The sequence below is a fragment of the Mus caroli genome, chromosome 14 (genome assembly GCF_900094665.2).
Source record: "Mus caroli chromosome 14, CAROLI_EIJ_v1.1, whole genome shotgun sequence".
Lineage (NCBI taxonomy): Eukaryota > Metazoa > Chordata > Mammalia > Rodentia > Muridae > Mus > Mus caroli.
In genome coordinates this window covers 71140537-71167351 of record NC_034583.1, presented here as the reverse complement: position 1 = coordinate 71167351, position 26815 = coordinate 71140537, and positions in this window count along the sequence as shown.

Below are 26815 nucleotides of genomic sequence, written 5' to 3'. Positions count from 1 at the left end.
AATGAAATAAATACCTAATTAAAAAAAAACAAAGATACCCCCCCCCACACACACACACACACACACGCTACCCATTACCAATCTTGTCAAGACCTGGACCTCACATTTTCAATAGCTAGGACTATGAGACAAGTTTCTGTCATCTAGGCCACTCAGTCTGTGGTACAATAGTTCTGGGTTGTTTTGTTTTTGCTTCATTTTTTTTTCAGTTTCTTTTTCTGTGGTTCCTTGGTCATTAGCATCAACCCTGGACTCAAAATATTAACAGAAAATTTGAAAAATAAATAATTTATAAGTTTTATATTACAGGCCGTTCAGAGTATGTAATACAATCTCACATATTTCACCAAGAACATCCTTTTTGCCCAGTCTATCTCTGCTGTTAACACTACCTGCTCATGAGACTACCGATGTTAACAGTATTACTTTGTTAACTTTTATTTTACTTAATGATGGTTTCCAAAGCACAAAGGGAGTGATGCAAAAGAGGCACCAGGAAATGAAGTTAGAAAAGACAGAGTATCCCTGGTTTTATGTGACAATGATGCAGGACATACAGGAAAAACAAGAACAAACAAATAGGGCATGCAGAATTTTCGTATTATCTGTAGTCCTGGAACACATCACTATGGATTAGAGTTTAGCACTGTAATTTTTCATAGCAGTTTAAGTAAATTAATACAGTCTTATAGACTGTGAGGGTCAAGGCCAGGTGTTTTCAGATATTTAACCACTTATTCAAGAATGAAATAAAAGACCACAAAAATGGCAAAGTAGCAAGAAAAGTTTATCTATAGCAAAGCGATAGAACAGGTCAGCTTGCATTGTAAGATAGTGATAGGTCACATGAGTGAAGAATCATAGGTACCCTGATTATTTAGGGTTTTATTGTATAGGGTTCAAAAACAGACATTAGGTTTCTGAGAGTCATAGGATGAGCAGGTCTCTAGTTTGACTAATAGATTTGGATTATGTAAGCCTTTGCTAATTGCAAATATCTCTCCCCATAACACATCTGATTTTAATTACAAGCATGCTCAGTTATGCATAAGAAAGTAAATCTGGTATTATCCCTAAAAGTTTACTTGGGGACACAGTTTTGCCTAATTGGACATTCACCCAAAACTCATTCAGAGCAGATTGCCTCCTTCCCATACCACAGAGTCAGACATAACTGGGGTATACTGGAATAGGATCTGTCTAAGATTGACATTTGCTAAGGGAAGGAGAGGCTATTCCACTGTTTGGAGTGGGGTGTGCATGTAGTCCAATGCAGTATCTCCCAATGTGTCTCCCACATTGCCAACGTGTTGCTAAATACATTGTTCAGAGAGGAGTTTGTGTGCATAGTGCAAAGGTTGCCAAGTACATTGCTAGAAGAGAGGTGTATATGTAGACCAAAACAAGTGGACTCGAAGTTGCTAAACAATTCCCTATGCTTATCCACCTTACAATCAGTCAAATGTCTTCCTACAACACTTTCATCATTTCTATAGTGAGGGAAGGACCTTCAGGGGGAAGAAAGAAAGAGAAATACAGAAGACGCTTTGTCAAGCTCAAAGGGAACACAAGAGTCATGGGACAAAAGAGAAGTGAGAGAAAGGGGAAGAAAATGAGAGAAAATAAGAAACAGAGAAGCAGAAAAAAAAATGGAAATATTTCTTACGGCTATTTTTCCTCACTTGTGTAGAAGCTTGAACTCTCCTTACAGAAACCTCGGAGCCCAGGCGTTGCGCTCCCTACTGGAAGGGCAATAGGGGTGGTATTAGCAAGGAAGACTGTATAGGTGGGTGGAGGGAGATCATATCCCTACATTTCTGTAACTGGGGCACACTGTGTATATCTGTAAGAAGTGTATGAACACTCAGGGAAGCTATGGATTAATCAAGGCTTAGTTAAAACAGACGCCATGGAGTAGAATCAACCAGATGTAATTATGTCCTTAACTATAACAGTAGCTGCCCAGAGAACACCCGAACACAAAGAAAAGCAGTCACCAAATGTCAGCATGCACACCACTTGCTTAACCAGTGATCAGAGGAAATAAGATAATGCAGAAGGTGGCAACGCACCCCTCCCCACTGACACCACAGCCATGCGGATGCTCAAGGGTCTTTTCGCTCTTGCGAGGCATCTTTTGAGGGACACAGAGAGACTGCACTCTGGGATAGGAGAAAAGGATGCTTGAATTACAAACACATAACTGTTTGACACACTGTACAACACATTTACATGATAAGATTCAAAAGATCCGAAGCTGGGTGAGCGGCAAATAGAAATATGTGCAGCCCTGAATGGGAAGGTCCACGGATGAAATAAACCTGGATATAAGTTAGGTGCCTTTGTACACTGTATGTTTAAACTGTAGAGTAGAAACCCTAAAACAACTGGCTTTCTGTATAACCTTCAATGTGGTGTTGTCTGTGGTGCAGAGGAGTGCTCTCACCCCCCAGGGGATTAAAAGATGACAAAGAAGCAAAAGGCTGACTACCCACAATCCTCCTCTTTGCTGGGCACCTAAGGCAAAAGTTCCCACTACAGAAAGTAACATTCTTTTCCTTCATCCAGCCCCAGCCTTCTGTGTGTGTGGTGTTGCATTATAGAGTGCTGACTCCTTCTTAGAAAGCTTTCAAGAGCGGACTAGAAAGAGAAATAGATGGGGTGTGGAAGGGGGTGGATAGGGAGAGCTAAGTCATAGATGGGATAATCTCCAATTTCAGATCCAATGAAGCTTGAGGTTTACAACAGTGTGTTAGCTCCGTGGGCAGCCAGCCGGTGGCTCCTAATCTACATTCAGGTAGTGCTTTTGAGCATTATGTAGCTTGAAAACTTGAAGTGAATCTTCTGAGTGGTTAATAAGCTATCTGTACAAGTAGTAATGAACAGTGACCTTGCACTGAAACAGTGCTCCCTCGGTGCATGTCTCTTTATAGCCTCTCTAATATCATAAGATTGGACTCCCTTCTTGGAAGATTACTGTGCACCAGTGTTTCTGCTGGATAAAACCAGACAGGATAGTTACCCTCCCAACCTTCCGATGTCACACCTGAAGGGTGTAACCAAAGCTCTGAGGTACTTTCAAGTACAAGGGTCAATGTATACAGCCTTGAGGATGTCTAGCCATAGTGATTCTTTTTCTTCCTGGAAAAAGACTTACTATGTGAACCAAGTTGGCTCAAAACTCCTGATCTCATGTTTCAGCCTCCCAAGGACTAGAATTACACATTTGAACCATGCCCCAGTTTTGGATATTTTAGAACAATTTATGTCAATCACTGGTTTGTTTGCCATTCATAAACAGTAAGCATGCCATATGCACTGTTTGAAATGTAGACTATCAGTGGGATAATAAAAAAAGCCTCTAAGAATCTATAATTCCTGCAGTATAAAGTAGTTCACTTCTCGTCCCTTGACTGAGAAGCATAGGCTCACAAAAGGGGAACATTTAAACTGCCTTCCTCTGAGATGCCCAGGCTAAATTTGGAGCCGTAGTCTGGGTTAACTTGAAGACAGTAAATAAGAGCCCAAAGCTACCTTGCAAGTCACCAGTCACTTGTGTTACAGGTACATCCTATAGAGAGACTTGAAATTGCCCTCTCCTCTTTGCTTTTCTCTACAGGTCATGTGCTACATACCACAAAAATCTGTGGACTTGGAGTCTCTCAATCCTTTACTTTTTCTGGCATTCATTCTCATCAAATCATAACTTCTCCCAGAGTTATGAAAACATCAGGAAAAGGCATCATTTATTATCTACAATTAAGACAACATGTTTAATCTTAATGCCCAAATTGATTGATATGTCCTGTGCCCACCTACACTGTTGGCCTTCAGTCCAGAGATAATTTAAGAGTTCAAACTATTTCAGGAGTGGGAGGCAATCTTCAGTGGCTTATTTACACATAGAAGAATGATATCCAGTATTCTTGAATATGGTCTGTCAGTCCACAAATGTTAGAAAATGAACTAAGGTTGTTGTCATAGACACTGTCACCAAGAACACTTGTCTTAAGCTGTCCCTAGAAGACAAGATAAAAACAAAATAAAAAATTAGAAAGGTATTTTGAGTCTTCAGTTGAACTTATTTGAGCACTATTGTTTCTCTGCTCAAATACCTCATTAACTGTTTCTCTACTGAAATACCTCATTAACTAACAACAAAACTCATAAACTTCAAATGTCATTTGGGAGACCAGTTGTGCAAATATCAGACAAGTTCCTATTAGTTGCCTCTTCCTGTCAAACTCAGAAGCTCTGTCACCCATGTATACTCTTTGTTCCATTTCTAATCTTTTCCTACTGTGAGTGAATATGATGGAAAAAAAATACACACATATCATAAGGAGACTACCAAGAAAGCTGTCCTACACACACAAATCAGTTTCAGGCAGTGCAACTTGCCTGCAAAGGCCATCTCTTCATTTCTTCTGCTAATTCCTTTGACTGTCTCTTCAGCCCCATCTCTCATTACAGTAGGGTAACAGAGGTCAGAGAGAATAAATGCATGATCTATCATAACAGAAAGTGGATATGCTGAGACCACGTAGATCAAGGAAATATAGAATATTGGATTTGGAAGCTGTTACCTTCAGGCTGTGGTATATATAAACCCAACAGGAGAACCTACACACCTACTTCCAATGAACCCAAAGTCAATGTAATTTTCAAACTAATATATATTTCAACTGAATTACTACTTTTTTTTATTTCACAAGTTAAGAATTTGTATGCAGTTTATATTTTGATAAATCTATCTCAATTGATCTTGCTCATTTGTGTATTCAATAAAACTATAATAAACTTTATGGATTCCCCTAGCTTTATGCCATGGTAGAAAAATACAGCATAGACTAAATAGTTATAATTTCTTTGAAAATGAAGAATGTTCAATTGTTATTTTGTGTTTTAAGAATACCTTAAGATTCACCAAAAATAATTTATTCAACCAACTTTCATTGAGTAACTAATATAACCAGAAAAACATACTGAGTTCTGGAGCTACACCAGAGGTTGGTGTAAAGTAACGACTTAACTGCCCATGCTTCTAGAGCCATGATCAAGCAGTAGAGAAAGACAATTGCATAACTAATATTGATCGGGGTGATGTGTGCCATGCTAAGAAAGTGTAGAGATCTATGGATACAAATGCTAAGAGGAGCTAAGGTGAAGGCCATCTGAAGGCCTTCACAGGAGGTCCATCTGAAGTCTGAGCTTCCTGAACACAGAACAAATCATCAGTGAAAGTGAGGGGTAAGATGGAGCTTGGTGTATTGGAGAGCCCAGAAAGACTCAACCTGCCTAGACATGGAGAATGAGCAGGGGTGGGGTGGGGGGCAGGGGGGACAGAGGATTACCCCATGAGAGGCTGGTGCACCCCACAAGGCCAGCTTGAAAGGATGGTCTCACTGGAGGAACAGCAGTTCTCCTATTGGTCCATTCTTTCATGATTTCTGCTTAAACCTGTCTCTACCCCAAAAATTGAGGGAAGGAACTGGGAAGTTGAATTTGGAGAAGACAAATCTGAGATTCGTTTCTTCCCTCTCCATTTTTCCATCTTACTAATTCTAAAGCAGCATTTGACAGTGGAGTGAGTAGAGGAGAGGTAGGTTTTCTGTAGAAAAAAATAACAAAGCAGAAAAGGACAAGGGTCAGGGCAAGTTAGAAGGCATGGGGGCAACCTTGCTCTGGGCTTAGAGTAAGGACAGTTGGGAGCTCTAAGGTGTCTCCTAGTCAGAAGAGCAGAGGAGGGAATAAGGGAATAACCAACCTGAACAATTACCAAAGAAAAGTAGAAAGGAACCAGGTTGACTGGTTGTTGCTTTCAGGAATTGTGAGACATTGACAGAAGAAAATTAGACAAGTCACAGGATCACCTGAAGCAAGGAAACAAAGCCAACACATCAAATTGAAGGGATACATTGTTAGAAGTGCACTGATACAAATCTTTCATTACAACTGGCTGATAATCTCACTCAGACTTACTTAAGCAAATAAAGAGGCATCCCTGGGAGCCTATGTTTCCCTGTCATTCGGTCCCTTATCCCTGGGGCTTGATTCTCAAGTGTTACATGGCATCAAAATGATCCCTGGCAGCTCCAAGGCTGTAATTTCATTGCTTCAAGCTTTGAAGACAACATATCTTTTTCCTCACCAGATGATAATAAGTGACACACATATAGATAGACAGATAGATAGATAGATAGATAGATACATAGATAGATAGATAGATAGATACATAGATAGATAGATGATAGATAGATAGATAGATAGATAGATAGATAGATAGATAGATGTTTTTTTTTTTAAACTTGGTGCTAGACATGGTCTAAGAGTTGTTGCTCGTGTTAGTTCCTTCAGTCTTTATAATTTGGTATTAAGCCAAAAAACACAGAGAAGTGGGGCAACATGCCCAAGTTAATCACCTGGTTAGTAGTGTAGCATTTAACTCTAGCTGCCAAGAAGTCGAATGTCTATAGATGCAGCAGATCAATTGTGTATCGTTTCCCCAATCATCTCTAACATGATGCTCTAGTCATATAAGTAGTTACATGCTACACACCACTGAAATCAAGTTCATAGCCACCCATGTGTCGCAGCTGACAGTGTGGTGTCCCACAGAGAAGCCAACTTGCAACTAGCAGAAAAAGAATAAGTAGCTAAGTTAGGTATCTTCCACTGAGCAGAAACAATGTAGGGCTTGTCCATGCCTCCCACTCCACTCCCATCAATTATTTTTTTTCCATAGAAACACTATGTGTGTTATGTACCAGAAACTGGGAGTGATCAGTAAGTAACTCATAGACTCCTTCTTCTCCCAGAGCTCACACTGCAGAGAGCAAGTGACACACAACACACAAACAGAGATGTTAAAAGCTAAAGCCAAGGGGATGGGGGAGAGAGAGGGGAGAAGGAATATGGGCTGGTGGGGCAGGGTGATGACCAGGAGTGGGACAGTGAGCAGGATATAAAGAGAATAAGAAAAGAGTGCTAAATCTGATAAGTGTTCAGGAATAAGATAGACAGAGGAAAGACAGAGGGGTAGTGTGCAATCTACATGTAAGAGTTATTAAGGTCTCTTGGAGTAGGGAGCACTTGAGCAGAGATCTGAATGACAAGAGAAGGAGACTAAGTGATAGCTTTTGGAAGAAGAATGATTGGCAATGGGAAGAACAAGTCCCATGAGTGTGTGTTCAATGACTCCCTGCAATGTTAAGGAGCAAGGAGGCTAGAGAAAATGATGTCAGGAGAGCATCCTCAGGTTACCTCAGCATCCCATCTCTGCAACACATCACTGGAAACCCGGTCTTTCTACTCATTTTCAACTTCTCCTTGTGAATTTCCCAACAGCATCTCAAACCCAATTTGTAGGAGTTAAAATCTTCCTCTTTAATTCAGACTTACCCTGGTGTGCTTCTACTGACAGATAAATACATGAACTCCTTTTTTGTCCCTGAACAGCTTCTTTTTCTTATTTCCTTACCAAGGCTCACTCAAGGGACCCTTACCAACACTGTCTTTCACTGTATTCCATTTTAGAAGACACTCATCACTTTGAAATGGGAGACAGTTACAACTTTTGCCAAACTCCTATCTAAGATGGATCTTTCAATCCTTTAAACACAAAATCTCCATGGCATCAGGTAAAACTCCACAATACACTAATGCCTTTCCAACGAAATTTAAACTATCTGCATGAACCTAGTTGAGTTATAAGGGTCTTGTTAGGAAGGTCCTGGGGCATATTTACAGCCTTATTTCTTATTTTGAATCAGCTGAGCCAAATTCCTTGGTTAGTCAGGGTATCTCTGCCTTGCTGTCCTTTAGTATTCTCTCCAATTAGGATGAATAAACTCCAAACAAGTACTTATTAAGATCTCATCTTTCCAAAAACCTTTGATCCCTACTTTCATGATAGCCTCTTTTCATTCCCTCAGCTAACATCCTTTCTCTCACACCATTTTTCTGAGCATGCTTAGCAATGCAGTCTTCTAAATTCTTCCTTAAATTTTGATCCTCAAGTCTACACCTTCTCTACTTCTCCCCCCTTTCAACCAATGTTACCAGCAGCTACTCAGGTTTATAGGTTTAAAAACAGAGCCCTCCTGCTTCTCTATGAAGTCCTGGGAGAATTGCTGGCATTGCGGTCTCTCAAGGCACTAGGTGTAGAGCTTAAGGTCTCTTAGCCTAGACCAAGTTAAATTAACCCCATTTCTGTGCCACCCCGACATTGTGAGTGGCTTGTTATTTGGGGCTTTTTGTAACCCTCAGGATTCAGTTCCATCAGCAGCTGTACCAACAGAACAGTGTGAAAGACAGCAAGCAGCTCTGACCCAACCTCCAGATAATCCAGAATAAAAGCGATCCTCAGACCTGCCTCTCCATTGGTGTAATTTATGCCTGGAACCTCTTTCTATACACTCCCTTTGCACAATCTGGTTTCTAGCTACAAAAATGTCTCAGCTTTCACTTTCTGTCTCTACCTAATCAGTCATAACACAGACCTTCTGGCCCTATCAAAAACAAGTTAGCAAAGATGAGTTAACTAAAACGGACTGGATTGTTCACACCTCTAATCCCATCACTCAGAAGCCTGAGGCAAGATTACCATAAATTCAAGGCCACACTAGGTTGTACAGTGACACTCAAAATGAAACAGAACCTGTCTGGAAGTGTTTGGTGTCTGTTGAGCAATGTTCTCTGCTCTTTTTTGATTGTCATGGATTGTTTGCTCGTGAACCCCCCCCCACACACACACAAACTTCTCTCTCACTCTGTCAGGAAGAGGGGGCTCCCTCGCCTTAAGTGATGTGAAATGGCCAAACTCTGTGCACCCGATACCAAAAGTTGCATCTATTTACAGACCAGCATAGATGCACAATGCACACTATATATACAGAGTCATATAGGAGCTGCACTGTAGTCCTTAGTAAACAATTAACGATCATGGAGAAAGATCTTTGAGTAGCCAGAGGGTACAGTGACCCCTGGCAACTCAGGAGGGTGTGATTGACTTGTTTGAATACTTTTTTCAGACTAAAAAGCAAACAGAGCCTGCAGAATTGAGATTGTAATGGAGGCCAGTAGGTCAACTGAAGTTGTCACTGATGCTGGAAACAACGGAACAACACAAGCGTTAGCGCTTTGACATATTCATAGGTCTTACACAAAAGCTCTTCCCCACCTCTATTCTGAGCATCATCTACTTATCCTGTCCACCTCTGCTGAGTACCAGTTACCACCGGATCCACTTTACCCTTAATCACCTCCAGTGCAGTCTCCCACTCTGAACTTCTGTCCATACCCCATCACCACTTCAACACATACTTTACCCAACATCTTCAATAAACGTTTGCATACCCTTCTCAAAATGTATCAGTACACAGCTGACCCACCAAATCCACAGATTCTGCATCCACAGATTCAACCCACTACGGAGGGAAAAAATGTACCTGCACTAAAAATGTACAATCAATTTCCCTTGTTGTTTCCTATATAATACAGTATAACATTTGCCTTGCATTACATATTAGAAAAGTACATTGTATTTACATCCAATTGGTTGCTATAAATACTATAGAAACAAGTACATCAGGAGGATGTGTGTTATGCAACTACTATGCTGTTTTTGTTCTCAGATCTGGGGATGAGTTGGGTACTGGATCCAATCTGCAGAAAACAGCAGGTGTTGGCTACGTCCCTAGCACACTTAAAGCACAACAGAATTTCTCACAATGGCCATGGTTCAAAATGTGTTCCCCAATCCCATCCCTTTCCAAATACATTTCCTGACTCTTCCCATTGTTCACCTGCTAACAGCTAGAGTGCAGTTCTCCCTTCCCCTCCAATAGTTCAAGCTTATGCTAATTAATACAATGGCCCTAGTCTTTACTCTTCTCCCTACCTAAAGTCACAATCCACCACAACCCAGTATTTCCAAAAACTACTACTTCTCATGATTCAGGTCTCAGTTTAAGAGTCACTACCTGTCCTTAACCACTTTATCTTTCATCATTGAATGTATTCCTGCCTGATAATAGATTATACTTGCTTTTATTTGTGTAGTTTGTAGACCTTGCTAGAATATATATTACATGTGGCAGAGACATTTTCTCTTTGAATTTCTCCTGTATTCTTAGCATCTAGTACTGTTTAATACCCAATGGACAACCAGTGCAAATATCAATGACAAATGAGCATATTAATGTAAATAATTAATATATTCCACCATACCCGATATAGCAAGAAAATATTATTTATCCTCATTAGTACTATTAGCACTGTAGGCTGGCAGTTCCCTACTTGTGAGGCTGGACTGGGATCATGTTCTGAGTTACCAAACGTGTCATGAGGCTGTTTAGCTTTCTGGACAATGGCCTGCCTCCTAGTGCCAGCCATCCCACATTGATTCTTACTTTACCTCAGTAGAACAATAACCAAACAGGAGGTGTTTAAAACTAATAAGAGTGCCTCCTGTGCACCAGTCCTTAGTCTAAGGACCTTCCAGTTATTAACCCATTTACCCCTCACTCCTATTTGTGAGGCAACACCAATGAATACATCAATATTCTGATTTCATAGGTAAAAAAACCAAGGACAGATAAGGTAAGATGTTTCCCAAAGTAAGATTGTCTGGTGGATTATTTATCTCCCAGCATTCTATCAGAGAAACAAACAAACAAACAAACAAACAAACAAACAAATTCACTGGGGAGAATCTGCTGTGTGATGTAGAGGGAAGACAGTCTGGAGGGCAGACAAGCAGCAGGCTGGAAGGTTCAGAGTGCTGTCTTCCCCTACAAATCCTTACTTTTGATCATTTTACTACCTTTTGGGTGGTGAGATGAGCCCTCCAGGTGATTGACAACAATTTCCTTAGAGTTGACTGTGGATGCTAAGTTCATCCACAAAACACCTTCACAAAACCTATACTAGCGTTTCATTGAAGAGTTTTGCCTAGACAATTTGGCCCATCACAGCAAATGACGCAACGGAGATCTGAACCAAGCCTCTGACCCCAAATATATCATCTTAAGCACTGGGAAGCTCTGCCAATATTTGGCTGGATAAAAATCAAAGACCAACTCCACTGTGAAAGGAGATGGCTCCTCCAAAGATAACCACCTGCCCTCCCTTCTCAAACACCTCAGTGCGTAACCTGTTGCTAGGCTTCTCTGAGCAGAGCTGTTTAAAATATATTTGAAAAGAGATTCGATGTGTGAAGCCTCTCTTGCTTTCTAGCCAGAGAGTTCTCTCTACATGTTTGGGATTTGTAGCAGGGAAAACCCACAAATGGAATTTCAGCACATCAGAATTCAAATGTCCTGGCTGCTTGACAGTAGGATTGGCAGCCTAACAGCTTCCAAACTGACACTGGCTTGCTGTCCTGGAGAGAGTGACTAAAAGCAATTTACACATTACAGAAGGTTGAGAGTGTCTTTTCTTTTCTGCTATAAAGAACACTATAACTGATACCAAGACAGAAAGTCAGTTGGAAAGTCTCCCCTAAGTGGAACTTACTGGAAGGCTAAAGTTTGAGCTTCTATCACTCAGCTTACCAGCCCTGCCTTCTGCCACTTGCCTCAGACCATCTTCCTTCCTGGTGTCTCCAATCTATGACGGTTCACAGACAGTCCTAAAATACAGTGAAAACTAATTTCAACTTTGAGGACATGAGATTTTTTTCTTTTGCTCAACTTTTTTCCAGTGCTAATTCATTTCCTGGTAGACCAACCAAGCATTAGGTTCGTAGTTTCTACAGAGTGCTTGCACAGAGAAGTCCATGGCTAAGGCATATGTAAGAATTCCTACACAGGAAAGGTCACAGTGTGATCTTTGTTGATTCAGGTTGTGTATCATTATTTCTAACTCCTTCTAATGCTAGAGCATGTTACAAAAATTGTATCATCCAATTTCCTTTAATAAAAAAGGATAAATGATTTCAGTAAATACTCAATCAAAAAAAAAAAAATCACCCAAGGGATAAAAAGTTGGGCAGAGCCTTGAAAACCTTAGCTAAAGAAAGACCATAAATCTGGGGTCCATAATGTAAGCAGAGCTAAGGGGTGGGTATACCAGAAGGAATAGCATTTTGACTCCACTTAGGCAGTCAGACCTTATATGCTGGCCTTGAATTCCAAGCTGTGGATCCACTGAGTGCCAAACAAAATGAAATGCTAACATCCTTCTTTATGTGGAGAAAGCCAAATGAGACACAAGTGAGTCAAATGAGCGGTGATCATAAGGCGATTACTATATCTACGGTGACTGTGATGGCTATTTGCAGTTGTCAACTCAAGCACATCTGGAACTAAAACCTAATCGACTGGGCACACCTGTGAAGAATTTGGAAGACCCACTTAGAACCCAGATATTTAGAGATGAGAAGACCTATTTTAAATCAAGATCTTTTGAGGAAGGAAGATCCACCTTTAACCTGGGGCACACCTACTATCAGCCTATATATGAAGAACTTGGAGGGAGACTCCCCCTTCCCTCCCCTCCCCTTCTACTTACCCCCCCCACTTGTTTGCTTGTTCTTGCTCTTACACTAGCAAGTCCATTCCTTTACTGACATTAGAACCTACTTCTGGACCCTGACATATACTAAAGACCAGCTAAGATCCAGCCTCATGGATTAAACAACTACTGAACTCTTTGCTCTTCTGTACATAGACATTGTTAGACAACAACATTCCTATAAGCCATTCTAATCAATCCCAGATAGATAGATAGATAGATTATAGATAGATAGATAGATAGATAGATAGATAGATAGATAGATATAAAGACAGACCATGAATAGATTGGTTGGTTGATTGATTGATAATAGATGATACTCATTCTACCTTCTTCTACCTTCTTTTCCTCTAGATTATCCTGAATAATATGGTGACTGAGAAATTTCCTCCTGAACAAATGACATATTTTATTTATTTGAAAGATTATTTTTTTTTGATTTTTAATATTTTTATTACATATTTTCCTCAATTACATTTCCAATGCTATCCCAAAAGTCCCCCATACCGCCCCCCACTTCCCTACCCACCCATTCCCATTCTTTTGGCCCTGGCATTCCCCTATATTGGGGCATATAAAGTTTGCAAGTCCAATGGGCCTCTCTTTCCATTGATGGCCGACTAGGCCATCTTTCGATACATATGCAGCTAGAGACAAGAGCTCCGGGGTTCTGGTTAGTACATCACGTTGTTCCAACAATAGGGTTGCAGATCCCTTTAGCTCCTTGGGTACTTTCTCTAGCTTCTCCATTGGGAGCCCTGTGATACATCCAATAGCTGACTGTGAACATCCACTCCTGTGTTTGCTAGGCCCCGGCATCGTCTCACAAGAGACAGCTATATTTGGGTCCTTTCAGCAAAATCTTGCTAGTGTATGNAATGGTGTCAGCGTTTAGAAGCTGATTATGGGATGGATCCCTGGATACGGCAGTCTCTAAATGGTCCATCCTTTCATCACAGCTACGAACTTTGTCTCTGTAACTCCTTCCCTGGGTGTTTTGTTCCCAATTTTAAGAAGGTGCACAGTGTCCACACTGTGGTCTTCATTCTTCTTGAGTTTCATGCGTTTATCAAATTGTATCTTATATCTTGGGTATCCTAAGTTTTGGGCTAATATCCACTTATCANTGAATACATATTGTGTGAGTTCTTTTGTGATTGTGTTACTTCACTCAAGATGATGCCCTCCAGGTCCATCCATTTGGCTAGGAATTTCATAAATTCATTCTTTTTAATAGCTGAGTAGTACTCCATTGTGTAAATGTACCATAATTTCTGTATCCATTCCTCTGTTGAGGGACATCTGGGTTCTTTCCAGCTTCTGGCTATTATAAATAGGGCTGCTATGAACATAGTGGAGCATGTGTCCTTTTTACCGGTTGGGACATCTTCTAATTTTAATTTTAATTATGCATATGTCTTTTTTTAGTTTTATAGGATCCCATTTATTATTTTGTAATAAGATAAAACAAATCAATTATGTGTAAGTCTATGGGAATACCTGAGTGTAGGTACCCTTGCAGGTCACTTGGAGGTGACTTTCTTTTAATCTTTTTTAATTACATATTTTCTTTATTTACATTTTAAATTTTATCCCCTTTCCTAATCTCCCCTCTGAAAATCCCCTATCCCATCCCCTCTCACCCTGCTCACCAGCCTACCCACTTCAGCTTCCCTGTCCTGGCATTTCCCTACACTGGGGCATAGAGCCTTCACAACACTTTTTTAAGTATTTATTTCTGTGAACGACTGTGATGGGTTAGGAGTTCCTTAAGGTTTACAGAGGATAGAGTCCCTTTCTGGAAATTCTGCTGTGATCCAGAATCTTAGTTTATATCCTCAATAGCAAACATGGCTGCCAAGAATATGTGATTTTTAACTCAATAACCTCACTAAACTACCTAGTATGCCTAAAATAACTAAGTTTAAATAAACCCATGAAGTTACCTTCTCTACCTAACACCCACTACTGAAACATTTTCTCCACCTAAGGAATGCTTTTCAAAGAGAAACAAGACCTTCTCCTCACCATAGGACTGTAACCCAATGACAAGCCATTCAGAACACTACCTTCCAATGTCCCTACCACAGCGACCTAGTCCCAGGGCTCTACTAGGGCTGTGTGACCGCCACCTGAGAAATATTCATACAGAAACAGCTGAGAACCTCAGAGGCACCAGCTCTTAAAGTGTTTGCTCTTAGTCTATTTAAGTCACCAATACACAATTTCATATCAGGTTGCAGAGTCTAAGGAAAAGAAAAAGAATCAGACAGGTTTTAAAACCAAATTATTGCCTCTCTGACAGATACCACTGTGCCGCTTACAAGCATTTTTCCTATTAAGTTTTAGCTAGTGCAAGGGCTCCAGTAAATAACCTTTCATCTAAGGATGCTTTTCAGGGAACAAATAAGGAGTAATGCACAGTAATCCTGGGGAAGTTTAAAGGGAGATGGTATCACCTGAATTTAAAGTAATGGAATAGAAGAGGAAGAAGAAAACCACATATAATTGCTTTCTGGGGGAGCCCTTTTTCTAATATATACTTCTTATGCAAATTTTCATTACTTAAAAGTGATATTAGTGTTAATTAGAATAACTACATATGTATGATATATACGTATATAAAGCAGAAAAATAAGCCTTGAAATTAATTAACACTATCAGAGACGTTTAGATGGTTTGTGATGTCAAATAGCTGATACAAAATTTAGTTTTCACTGCTTTCTATTTGAGGGTTTCTGTTTCTTTTGAGAACCAAATGAAAAAGATAATCTCTTCAGCATTTAACGGTAGATTTGTTGTAAGGTGTTATTTTGCTGCTTTTTTTTTTTAAGGCTGAACAAACTTTTTTTTGCAATGATAGTCCCATTCTGAGGAAAAGTTAGGGCTCCATATGAAACTGCACATGTAACAGAAAGGAGACCAAGGGAATAATGAAGTTTGCACTGGTTTGAAACAAGCCGTGCATAACTAATCAGTGAGAAAACCCTGGATTACAACCAAGCCAGAGCAGAGGAATACAAATGAATTCGGGGCAAGAGAGCAACTCTTGCCGGGGGTTGGGGAGAAACTTTGAATTATCAAGCAGTCTTATGAAAATTGAAAAATAGACACTCAATTATTGGCAGCACACGTCCCTGATTAGGCAAATCTGTGTGACAGTCAAGCAGAATGTACAATAGAATAACTTACGTTCATTCTCTCTCAATCCACAAACATAATCATTTTCTCGTGGAAACTTGGCAATGTCACGCCTCATTTCTCAGCAGACTTAAGAACAGTGTGCAGTCTTGAGGTGTTTTGGAACACCTTTACAAAGTGAATCCCACTACATCTCCACTCCCCTTACAGATTGTTATCACGTACAATTAAAGCTCAGTTGCACTTGTCAAAACAAGATAACAAATCACTCGTTCTGGCACAGTAGCCCTAGATCTCTTTTTAATCAGCCTTTGTCACCTGCTCTCAAACTTCGCCACTTGAACCCTTTGCAATGCAATCCCAATATTTATTAGAGCTGTAGTCGTAGTTATCACCCTAATTATAAGTTTAAAACTTTATTCAAACAAATAATTAGTACTTAAATGAGGACTTTATAGATTTATAGGATGTTTAATGAAGCAATAATAATTTACTGGGGATAAGAAATAAAATAGCAGAAATGTGACAGCTCTCTCTGTCCTTTGTCTTTCTGTTTTGGTGCCTTTCCTAATCCTAATTTGGAATTTAAGATTTGAAAGGAAGATGAACATCTATAGATGTGACTCTATACAAACGTCTATCAACAGCTTTTCCCTCACATACCAAACTCTACTATTCTGGCTCTGTCACCTGTGATGTACACAGTATATCTGGTAGGCTCAAGTCAGCTCCATTCCATACCTGCTCATATCCTTGGTGGTCATCCCATCTTCCTGGCATCTCTAATCTCTTGAGGTATTCACGAAACTGAGACTGTTCTTTCACTAATGGACTTTCCCACCCTCTCTCTCTTCAAAAACTGTAATTTGGCAACACATTGTCAACCGTTGGTTTCTATCCATGACCTCATCTATCTTCCAGCTTTCATGCTACCAAAACCAGTGCCACAAGGAAACTCTTAAACATTATTGATGTTTAAGGATGCTGGAGGAAGAAGTAGCCTTACTCATACTGACAATAACTTCTGTGTACCTGCCCGAAGGGAATACTTCCCAGAAGATTCGGCTTCAGAATCTTATGAATCACAGCTAATTACTCAGCCCTAGCTATTTATTAAGCATCCCACTGGACCAGTAAATAAAAGGTTTCTATTTTACAGGTTCTTAATTCAAAATATCACGAAAAATATTTTTTTAAAAAAAAATGGCACCTAAGGAGTCACTGCTCAAATCTGGAGCTTTCTAATGCAGGCGTGCGTCCACTGTCTGCCCTTCTCTCCGCACACCAACCTTCCGGGTTTCCTCAGAAGACTCATTAAACTCTGAACGCACAATGGCGTTTTCAACCTCAGAGGTCAAAAAAAAAAACCTCTACCTTTTCCCACAAAAGTGTCCAAGGCATAAAATCTACATGGCAGGATCCATCTCAGCAACATCAGAGTCTCAGTACCAATTTCTGTAATGAACTGGTTTCTGGGCTAAGGACCATGGCCAAAAACAACTGGGAAGAGGATTTGGTTTGTTTTACAAGCTACACTCCAACTGTTGGGTGAAGTCAAGGCTGGAACTCAAGTGAAACAAGAACTTGAAACAGAAACCACAGAGGACTGCTACTAACTGGCTTGCTTTCTCTGGCTTGCTCAGAGAGCTTTCCTATATAGCCCAGGTCCACGTGTGCTGCATGATGGAGGAGGTTACATCCTGAACAACAGAGAAAATGTCTCCAACACATGGCTACAGTTCAACCTGACCCATGCTATTCCTCAGTTGAGGTTCCCACTTTCCAGGGACTCTGGTTTGTAACATGTTGGCAACTAAAACTAGCTATGACACCAAATGATGTAACTCAAAAAGTATCTATTCTTCAATCATCCTCATGTCTAATTCAAAGCAGCGATGAGGTTAGCCAGTGTATTCAGCTAGATACCCAGATACAGAGACACTATCTCAATGCATCCTTCCAAAGCTAAACTGGGGGAACTGTTCATACCACTTCTACTCAGTGTTCAGAACTCATCAGTAAAAGCAATGAACATGACAAAGCCCGTTTGTTTTCCAATGGAGAGAAGAGAAGCGTTATCCTCACACGTCTAAAAAGTAGAGAATTCACATATCCATGGATGAAGAGTTCTAATGATTCTGAAATCCCAATGTGCAGAAAAGTGGCCAAAGTCAGGCCTCTTTACAATTCCAGGAAAAATTAAAATGTAATGGAGTCATCTTTTATTCTGTCTTCTACTTCTCTACCTCCTTAGTTTCCATTCTGAGATAATAACTTTGTAAAATGGTCAGTCAGTATGACATACAGAGAAAACCGGAAGTCATCAATTACCAAGTAAATAAATGGACAAGAGAAGAAAATCTTGCTTCTGAAGAAAAGTCACAAATATTCATCTTCCCCTTTGGTTTTCCAGTTTATATACTAATCAATGCACAATGACAGTTAAGTGAGAGAAATGAGTTCTCACCCTGTAGACATTGTAGAAGAGGATGACATTGTAGAAGAGGATGTTGCCCCCAGAGACCTCACACTTACTTCCAAACTGATACATAACTTTTGAACTCTGCTATAAAAATGAGTTGAGCTAAATTCTTAAATTGAAACATTTGTCTCTGGTATTGTGACATAGGTTTTGTGATACAGTTGTTTAATCTAGAAATGGCATAATCAACAAATTTGATACAAACATTTTGTATAAAAATGTAGACTTATCAAATATGAAAGTCATATTTCAGTTTTTCTAACTCTAACCTCATCTTCAAGCTACACCAGGGGAATGAAGTCACAAAGAAAACACTCTTTGTTAGTGCGTTATGTTTATTACAGATTATACTACAAAACTTTATCATTAACCCTTAACCAACTGAATCTCTGTCTTGTCTTTAACATCAACTCCTCTCTTTTGTGTTGGATTCCATCTAGGACCTTCCCTAAACCTCACTCCTCATGAATATTACCCAGCCTTACAATTTACAACTCTCAACAGCAATGTAGAACATTTTAAGTTTTCCCTGAATCAGAGATTTGGTTTAATATTAATAACAATTGGTACTCATTAAGAATTTGACCAAAGACTAAAGTGAATGCCTCAGTTATTGAATAGTAAAACCTTCCCTAGACCAGGCACAGAAGGAAGGCAAAGTCTTCTGGCCCATGTATGAATGTTGATAATGTTAGCAAAAAAAATGCCCACCACAGTTTTATTCCCCCAGATGTTTTACAGCATCAAGATTGTTCCTATACAGAGACTGCTCCTGCCTAGATGAGCTAAACCTGCTTCTTTATTTATCTGTTTATAATAACCCTGCCTACTCATTCAACTGTTTGCAATAGCCCCACCTCTCTGTTCAACTATATACACACTCTGAAATTTCCATGTGCCTTGGCTTCTCCATCAGAGAATCCAGACCAGTACTGTTTTTTCTTTATTCCCTTACTACCCTGGTTGGGTCAATCTCTGAAGCTGTGCAGAGTAAGGCAGAATCCATCCAGAAACTAAGAGTCATTCCCATCAGGTACCTAAAAGTGGTAATAATTTTGCATTCTCTTTCTATATTCAAGACTTTTCTACCTGTAAAAACGACCATTTGGGTTTTCCCTCATTTGTAATATTTTATGTCCTTTGTCTCTTCCCACACTGGACTTTGCAGAACTCATCAACTACTTTCCCAATGAAGATGCTCCTCTAAATTCTGGTTCCATAGTCAGTAAATGTCTCCAACTAGGTGCTCACTTATAACCACTCATAACCTAGTATGAAATGATTTAAGATAATGCTGCGGAGATAAAAGAATTTGACAATGTGCATGATTCTTTATGTATATCTAGTGAGTAGGTACATTCACAGCTAATATAGTTAGATCAAAAGTTTAATAGACAGAGAAACCCTGTCTCGAAAAAAAAAAGTTTAATAGATTTTGAAGGTGGGTTGGTGTCCCCATCTCTCTTCTGGAGACCCTGTCTAACTACTAGAGGTGGTCTCTTCAGGCTCCATATCCCCACTGTTGGGATTTCAGCTAAGGTCACCCACATTGAGTCCTGATAGCCTTCCCCATCCCATGTCTCTGGGACTTTCTAGAGGTTATACCAACCCCCAACCACTGGAGCCTGCATATTTCTATTCATTCTCCTGGTCCTTTTGGGTCTCTCTCCTGTCTCCACCTATACCTAATCCGGCACCCCCTTCCCCCCTCCCCTCCACTCTCCCACCCAAGTACCTCCCTCCTTCTGCCCCCATGATTATTTTGCTCCCCCTTGTAAATGGGACTTAAGCATCCTCACTTGGGCCTTCCTTCTTGTTTAACTTCTTGTGGACTGTGGGGTGTATCATGGGTATTCTGTACTTTTTGGCTAATATCCACTTATCAGTGGGTACATACCATGCATTGTCCTTCTGGGTCTCATTCAGGATATTTTCTAGTCCCATCCATTTGCCTGCAAAATTTATGATATCCTTGTTTGTAATAGTTGGATAGTTTTCCATTGTGTAAATGAACCACATTTTCTGTATCCATTCTATGGTTGAGGGACATCTGGGTTGCTTCCAATTTCTGGCTATCACAAATATGGCTGCTATCTAAAAGAAATGCAGGGACAAAAATAGAGTAGATACTGAATGAATGGATGACCAGTGACTGGTCCAACTTGGGATCCATCCCAACTTGGGATCCATCCCATAGGTGGGCACTGAATGTTCACACTATTACTGATGCTATGTTGTGATTGACTATAGAAGTCTAGCATGGTTATCCTCTGAGTGACTCTACCAGCAGCTTACTAAAACAGATACAGATATAACCAAGCACAGGACTGAGGTCAGCGACCCCTATGTAAGAATTAGGAGAAGGATTGAAGGAACTGGAGGGGATGGTAATTGCATAGGAAGACCAACAGTGTCGATTAACTTGGACCCCTGGGAGCTCCCAGAGACTAAGCCACCACCAACCAAAGAGCATACAGGGGCTGGTCCAAAGGCCCCTGGTGCATATGTAGCAGAGAACTGCCTTGTTTGTGCTTAATCATGTAGAGACTTGATGCCCAGGGGAGCAGGGATGCCCATGGGGAACTCTCTCAGAAGTGAGGGGAAGGGGCAGAGTGAAGAATTCTGTGACCAGAAGGGCATGGCAACATCTTGGGATATAAGTAAATAAAATAACTAATTAATAAAGTGTAGTAGAATATTTCAAACAATTTAAATTGAATACCACCCTCTACTCAGTTGTCTTCTAAGGTTATAAATGGGTATTTTATTTGATAATTAAAGACATGGTGCTTTTAGTTTTCAAAAAGTTTGTAGTGTCTACAGGTAACTAAGAAGATGTACATTTCAAAATATTACTTAGTAATTCACAATAGAATTAAAAGTAGGAAATAAAGCATCCGTAGGTCATACACCAAAATGAAATATATACTGCATTTATTCACATTATTCATTATATTGTATAAATGGAATAAGTAGGCTCACTCTTTATTGCACATTAAAAATATTGCAAAGGTAAAACTTAGCCTCTAAAGCTTAAGGTATGGCTTATGTTTCCTAAGATGACATTTCCAAATAGAAATTCCTTCACCTATTTCAAATCATCTATGTGTGTACTCGTCCCAATATCCCAGGACACAGATCCTGACATGGTATGATTGACTTGATAATAGAGGATGCAAAGCAAAGAGTTGGAAATAGTCATTTGACTGTGTGGTTCATGGATTTCAGGGACAAGACAGCTCATCTAGAATCACTCAGAAAGGCTATACATCCTTAAATAGGAATATCCTTTAGAAGTGAGACCTGAGCTTACCATTTAGAAAAAACTTGAAAGCAGAATCTATGGGTGCAGTTTACACGTGAATTCTTTCAAGTCACATATTTTTTTCCTCGTACTAAGTTTTGCTAAAGACATTCTGTATACACTGTGTGCATATGTTGAGTGTGAGCTGGTCTAGCCAAAGAATGAGTGACCTTCTGTGATGACAAGAAAGAGATGATCAGTTGGCCATAGTTGGAAAGAAAAAAAAAGTCTCATGATTATCCTGTATCTTCAGCATCTACATTCACTTTTCTGAATTCTCAGTGAACAACAGGCAAGACCAGGATGCTGTGTCTTCAGATAGAATGTGATTAGTAAGCATCCTAAATACCTGCCTCAGTCCATCTCCTCTATCATATAGGACAAGGGTTCCTTCTCAATTACAGGCAGTTCAGAGTTCTCTATGTACGAGGTACACCCAAATGATTAAACCCTAAGTTGCTTTTAGCCAGGATTGCTCCTCTCTGCTGGCATTCTACTGTTTGTCACACTCTCAACCATAAAGGAGCATACCAACAAAGAAGAACTGTCATCAATGACCAGGAAACTGGTTCTCAAAGGAAATGAAAAACTGAAAGCAAAGCTGGAATTGGTTACCTTCACTTGCAACACAGGCAATATTATGTCTATAGTTACAGAAGCAAGAAAAAGGATGTCCAATAAGCATGTATCCTCTCCAATGCATGGGCCTTTCCGCAGAGTCAGGCAGTGCCAACAGAAAGACTAGTCCCAGATTTTGTCCATAGAGTCTTGGCTACATGTGATACAGACAAACCAGATAAATAGGTCTGGCTTCAGTTTTATCAGTTTTTCGACTGAGCAGCATATGAAATTAAAGAAAAGTGGCAATAAGTAAGCACAATAGATAACATCTCTAAGTATTGCCAGGTACCATTTAGTGGATTTACATGTGTTCATATTTGCCTGTTCACAGCCCTGTGAGGAAGGCATGCTGAAATCCTCATTCTGTGAAGACGTCATGGGAGGCACTAAGAAGGGGAATCATTAGCCTTCTAATTTCTACGGGTCAGGCCACATCATTTCTCTGCTTAGAGCTGATGTGCTCAGGATCATAGTATGGTCATTGTCACTGCCTGGCTGAAAAAAACAGAACTCTGTAACTCCTAATATCACCAGAAATATCACATTATTTTTTTATTCCTATGTTTTAAGGATTAACCCACATCATTGTCATAACAACAATGAAATAGGCATTGTACTGTGATTTAGGAAACAAGAAAACTAACTTGAAGAAACATTAAATGTGAGAACTACAGACTGAGCAGAAGTGACAATGGGGTGATAAATTATTAGGATGGGGGCAGAAAGAATGCACAATACCATCGAGGCAGGGACAAACATTCTCATGTGTCCAGTGAAGCAGGGAAAGCCAACTTAGCTGACCATGAAGGGGTTGTCAGGCTTCAAACCTGTATAGACTTCACAGTTTACAAAGAAGAATGTCAGTAGATAGGCAAAGCAAAGCTCTAGGGGTGTCTTTGAGGCCATTCCAGAAAAGTATTGATTAGGAAGAGTCTAGTCTACTGGTTAGTTAATCACCTGACAGATTCATGCTATGATGAATGAAAAGTCACATGGCAGCATCTAGCTGAAAAGAGGTCACTAGGAGCAGATCTTTGAGAATATTGTACCCTGGACCCTTCCTTTATTTCTCCCTGTGGTTCTTATCTCCAATGATGTAAAAGGGTCTGTCCTGACCACTATGACGGGCTAAACACTCTGTAACAGAAACCAAAATAAGTCATTTCTTTTGAACATTGCTTATGTCAGGTGTTGTGGTTGTGGTGATGAAAAGTCACTCAGACCCTGACATACATTATCCTGAAGGCAACAGAAAGCCACAGTAAGTGTCTAAGGAATAGAACTCATCAATTTCACATGCCTCAAAGATCACTGCATCTGTGGTGAGGAAAACTGACCAGAAGGAAGGATAGCTATGAGAGGATGGTCAAGAGGCCTATGAAATAAGGTAAGGAGGTGGGAAGTGACTGACAGTGTCTCAGATCTGAGGCGGGGTGACAGGGACAGTGAGAAAGAGAAATGAGCACATTCATGTTCAATAATCTTGTTGCAAAGGCAACACATGGGTCATCCTCCTTCCATAACACAGCAAAATTTGGACAGTGAATAGAGCCACAGGAGTCCTTAGCTTGCTGCCTTCAGAGGCTCCCCAGTACCCTTAAGGTCAACCTTAGAATGGCTTCCTAGACCTGAGCCCTCCTGGTCTCCTTACACCAGCCTCAGACTCTTCATTTCATATGCTGGCCCTCTAAAGTGCTCCTCCAGCAATTTACATTCTGTCTTCATTATTTAACCCTCCCCAGAGCAGACTTCCTATTCTACCCAGTGGAAGGCAGAACCACATTATCCATTAAGCACCAGACTTTTCCTTATCCAGATCTCAGGATTTATCAGTTTTTCTGTGTCCTGCTTACTACTTTTTTTTCTTTGCCATGAGGAATGCAAGATACCAGGAGAGAAGGACACCTATTGGTCTGGTTTCTATGGCCCAGTGTCTGTGTCACCACACACAGATTTACAATAAACACACAAGCAGCTTGGAACACCCCAGGTCTCATGTAGACACCATAGCATCTGTGATAGTGAGTGACAAGGACCAGTTTGTATGGCAAAGACTGTATTAGACCAGCCTTATCATCATTTTTCTTTCTTCTTCATTGTCCTCCTGAGATTATTTCAAGAAGGAACTGAGTTAAGGGGCATTGGTCAAAAACTGCCAAACAGCCTTCATAGTGGCTATCTTGACACACCCTATTTTGTTGTAATTCCAATAACATTTCCAGCACAATGAAAGAGCATAATATTTAATCATATGAGCAAAATATCAAAAGGCCAATTGAACCACATTTTATTTGTGAGAAGTTTTCAAATCATTAAAGTATAGACCGTTTCCGCATATATAGATACATGTATATACGGTTTAAATATTAGCTTTCATGTTGTGGAGCAATTTCTGTTTGCAATCTCACTTCCAATGACTAATTTTTATTGTTCTCTACAGAAGTCCAGGGTTTAGAAAATTGTATAATCCTTATATTCTAAATCAGGAGGTTGAAGCAGAGAGAGATTACCTTTTCCAAGAAAGAATGGCTTTACGGCTGAGACGATTTCGAATTCAGACTGTATCCCAGGCTTCAACAGTCCACTAATGAACTGTGTACAGTTTTCATTTCTGTTTGCTTATGTGAGCATTCACCAAGCCACCAGCACCATATAAGATCAGTATCCAAGCTATAAAGGCTTTTCAAATTGCTAACACTAGACATAGTTCAGACAGTAAGTACCAGGAAGCAACTGGGAACAGCTGCTTTTGAATCAGACATAAATCTAAGCAATGCTGCAGTATAGCAAAACAGGGGTGGGGGTGGCGGTAGTGAGGGAGACCTTGTCTCATTAAATAGCTAACAGGAGAGTATATCTGATAGTAAAATCTTGGCAGAACATAAAATACCTGTTTACTGCCAATTTCTAGTCACACAACATTAAGGTTACCTATTTAAACACACAGTACTGGCTGCTGATCATATATAATTCTATCAAGGAGTTTCTCTTATGCTTCCCAACTGGCTTTAGAGTGAGTTAAAATGCTCTTGCCAAGAGAATGGAAACCCACCCTCAAGAAGATTTGTAGATAAAACCTAATCCCTCTAATTGTGCCCTGAAGCAAAAGAAAAAAAAAGTGACTAATGGCGACTACTAAGAAAGGAGACAGCCAACTCTGCAAGACTGTGGCAGCCAAAGCTTTGGAAGACCCTTCCAAGGTACCTTCTTAATACAGTTCAGAGATGCAGTCCCATCTGAGCTTAGCAACAAAAACTATACAAGCATGGACTGTCTAGTTTTCATTTATCCTTTCTCATGGCATTCCCCCAATTATTGTATTTGAATGTATCAAGATTGTTATGGAGTGACCATCTAAAACTAAAAGGAACTTTTTTTTTCTTTTATGTATCTAATGGTAATCTCAAAAAAAAAAAAAAACTGGGGAAATACCCCCAAGGGATATTTTTAATAAAGTAGCACATATTTCCCATATAAATGTTGCTTAGAGACTGCCATGAAAATAACCCATTAAGTAAAATATTCCAAAATCGAATCTAATAAAGCAAGATAGAAAAATCCATTCTTCTGCTTTGGAACAGAAGTATAATAAAATGAGGGAAATGCTCGCATGGTATTAAACTCTCCAAGCCTGGTGAAAGCCAGAGCCTTTCAGCAAAACAGAGAAAAAGAAATAGGAGAATAAAAGCAGGGTGGCTTTCCAACATGGCCACAATTAATAGATCTACCATCAAATAAAAGAAAAAGAAAATCAATTCAGTTAGAAAGATGCCAGGACAGAGCAGTTACTCAGGGCTAATTACTTTTTAACAGATGATGACAATGGGTTAGTTTTCACAGATATTGATGAGGAAAACCTTTGGGGAAATCATCCGCAAAGGTTAGCAAGGATATGAATTATTCTGATACATTGGAACGCAAAGAAGTGGGGAGACTAAGCAAAATACGAGGGTGGCTTAGTGAAGGTTGGTAGGACCACCAAGCTGATGCTGGATGTTATCATTTTCTAAAACCCATGTCTGCCATCAGTATCTGACAGTGGGTTATTTCTCAGAAAAGATGTTTTGTTGTTAAATGTTTAGCAACTCCCTAGAAGAGTGACATTAAATACTTTTATTTAGTAGTACACCATAAAAGGTGTAAATAGGGGTGGGCCTTGCACCTATGAATGCATAGTTATAGAAAAAGGTAACCTCGAGGTTGAGAGCTCATTTTGGAAGGCTTATGTTTGAACTCTAGTACCCACATCAGGTTACTCACAGCTACCTGAAACTCAAACTCCAGAATAACTCAAGGCTTCTGCCTTTATTTGCTACTTGCACACACACACACTTTAATATAATAAAATATTTCTCTTAAAACAGTAAAGGTTAGCATTGCTTAAATGGGTGTTCTTGGCCTTGAACTGCTGAGAGACTCCACTCAAAAAACAAAAGCCTTACTTTCCAGAAGCCTTCCTGAATTATGGGTTATGTCCCTCACTTAGGACAGAGTACTAATATGTTTGTAAGAAAATGGAGAGTGATGTGGTTGGTTCATTCACTTTTGTGGATAAAACCCCCCTAGATAGAGGTATACATGAAAGAAATTGCTTTCCTTGGTATGATAATCAGGGTCATTTACCATATATAAGAATATTCAGCAACCTGTATTAAAATGCTCTGTTCATAAGCATGTGTGCATTGTGTGTACATGTATATGTGTATTTTTCTTTTCTTCTCTTTTTTTGTATTTTTCTTTTCTTTTAATTA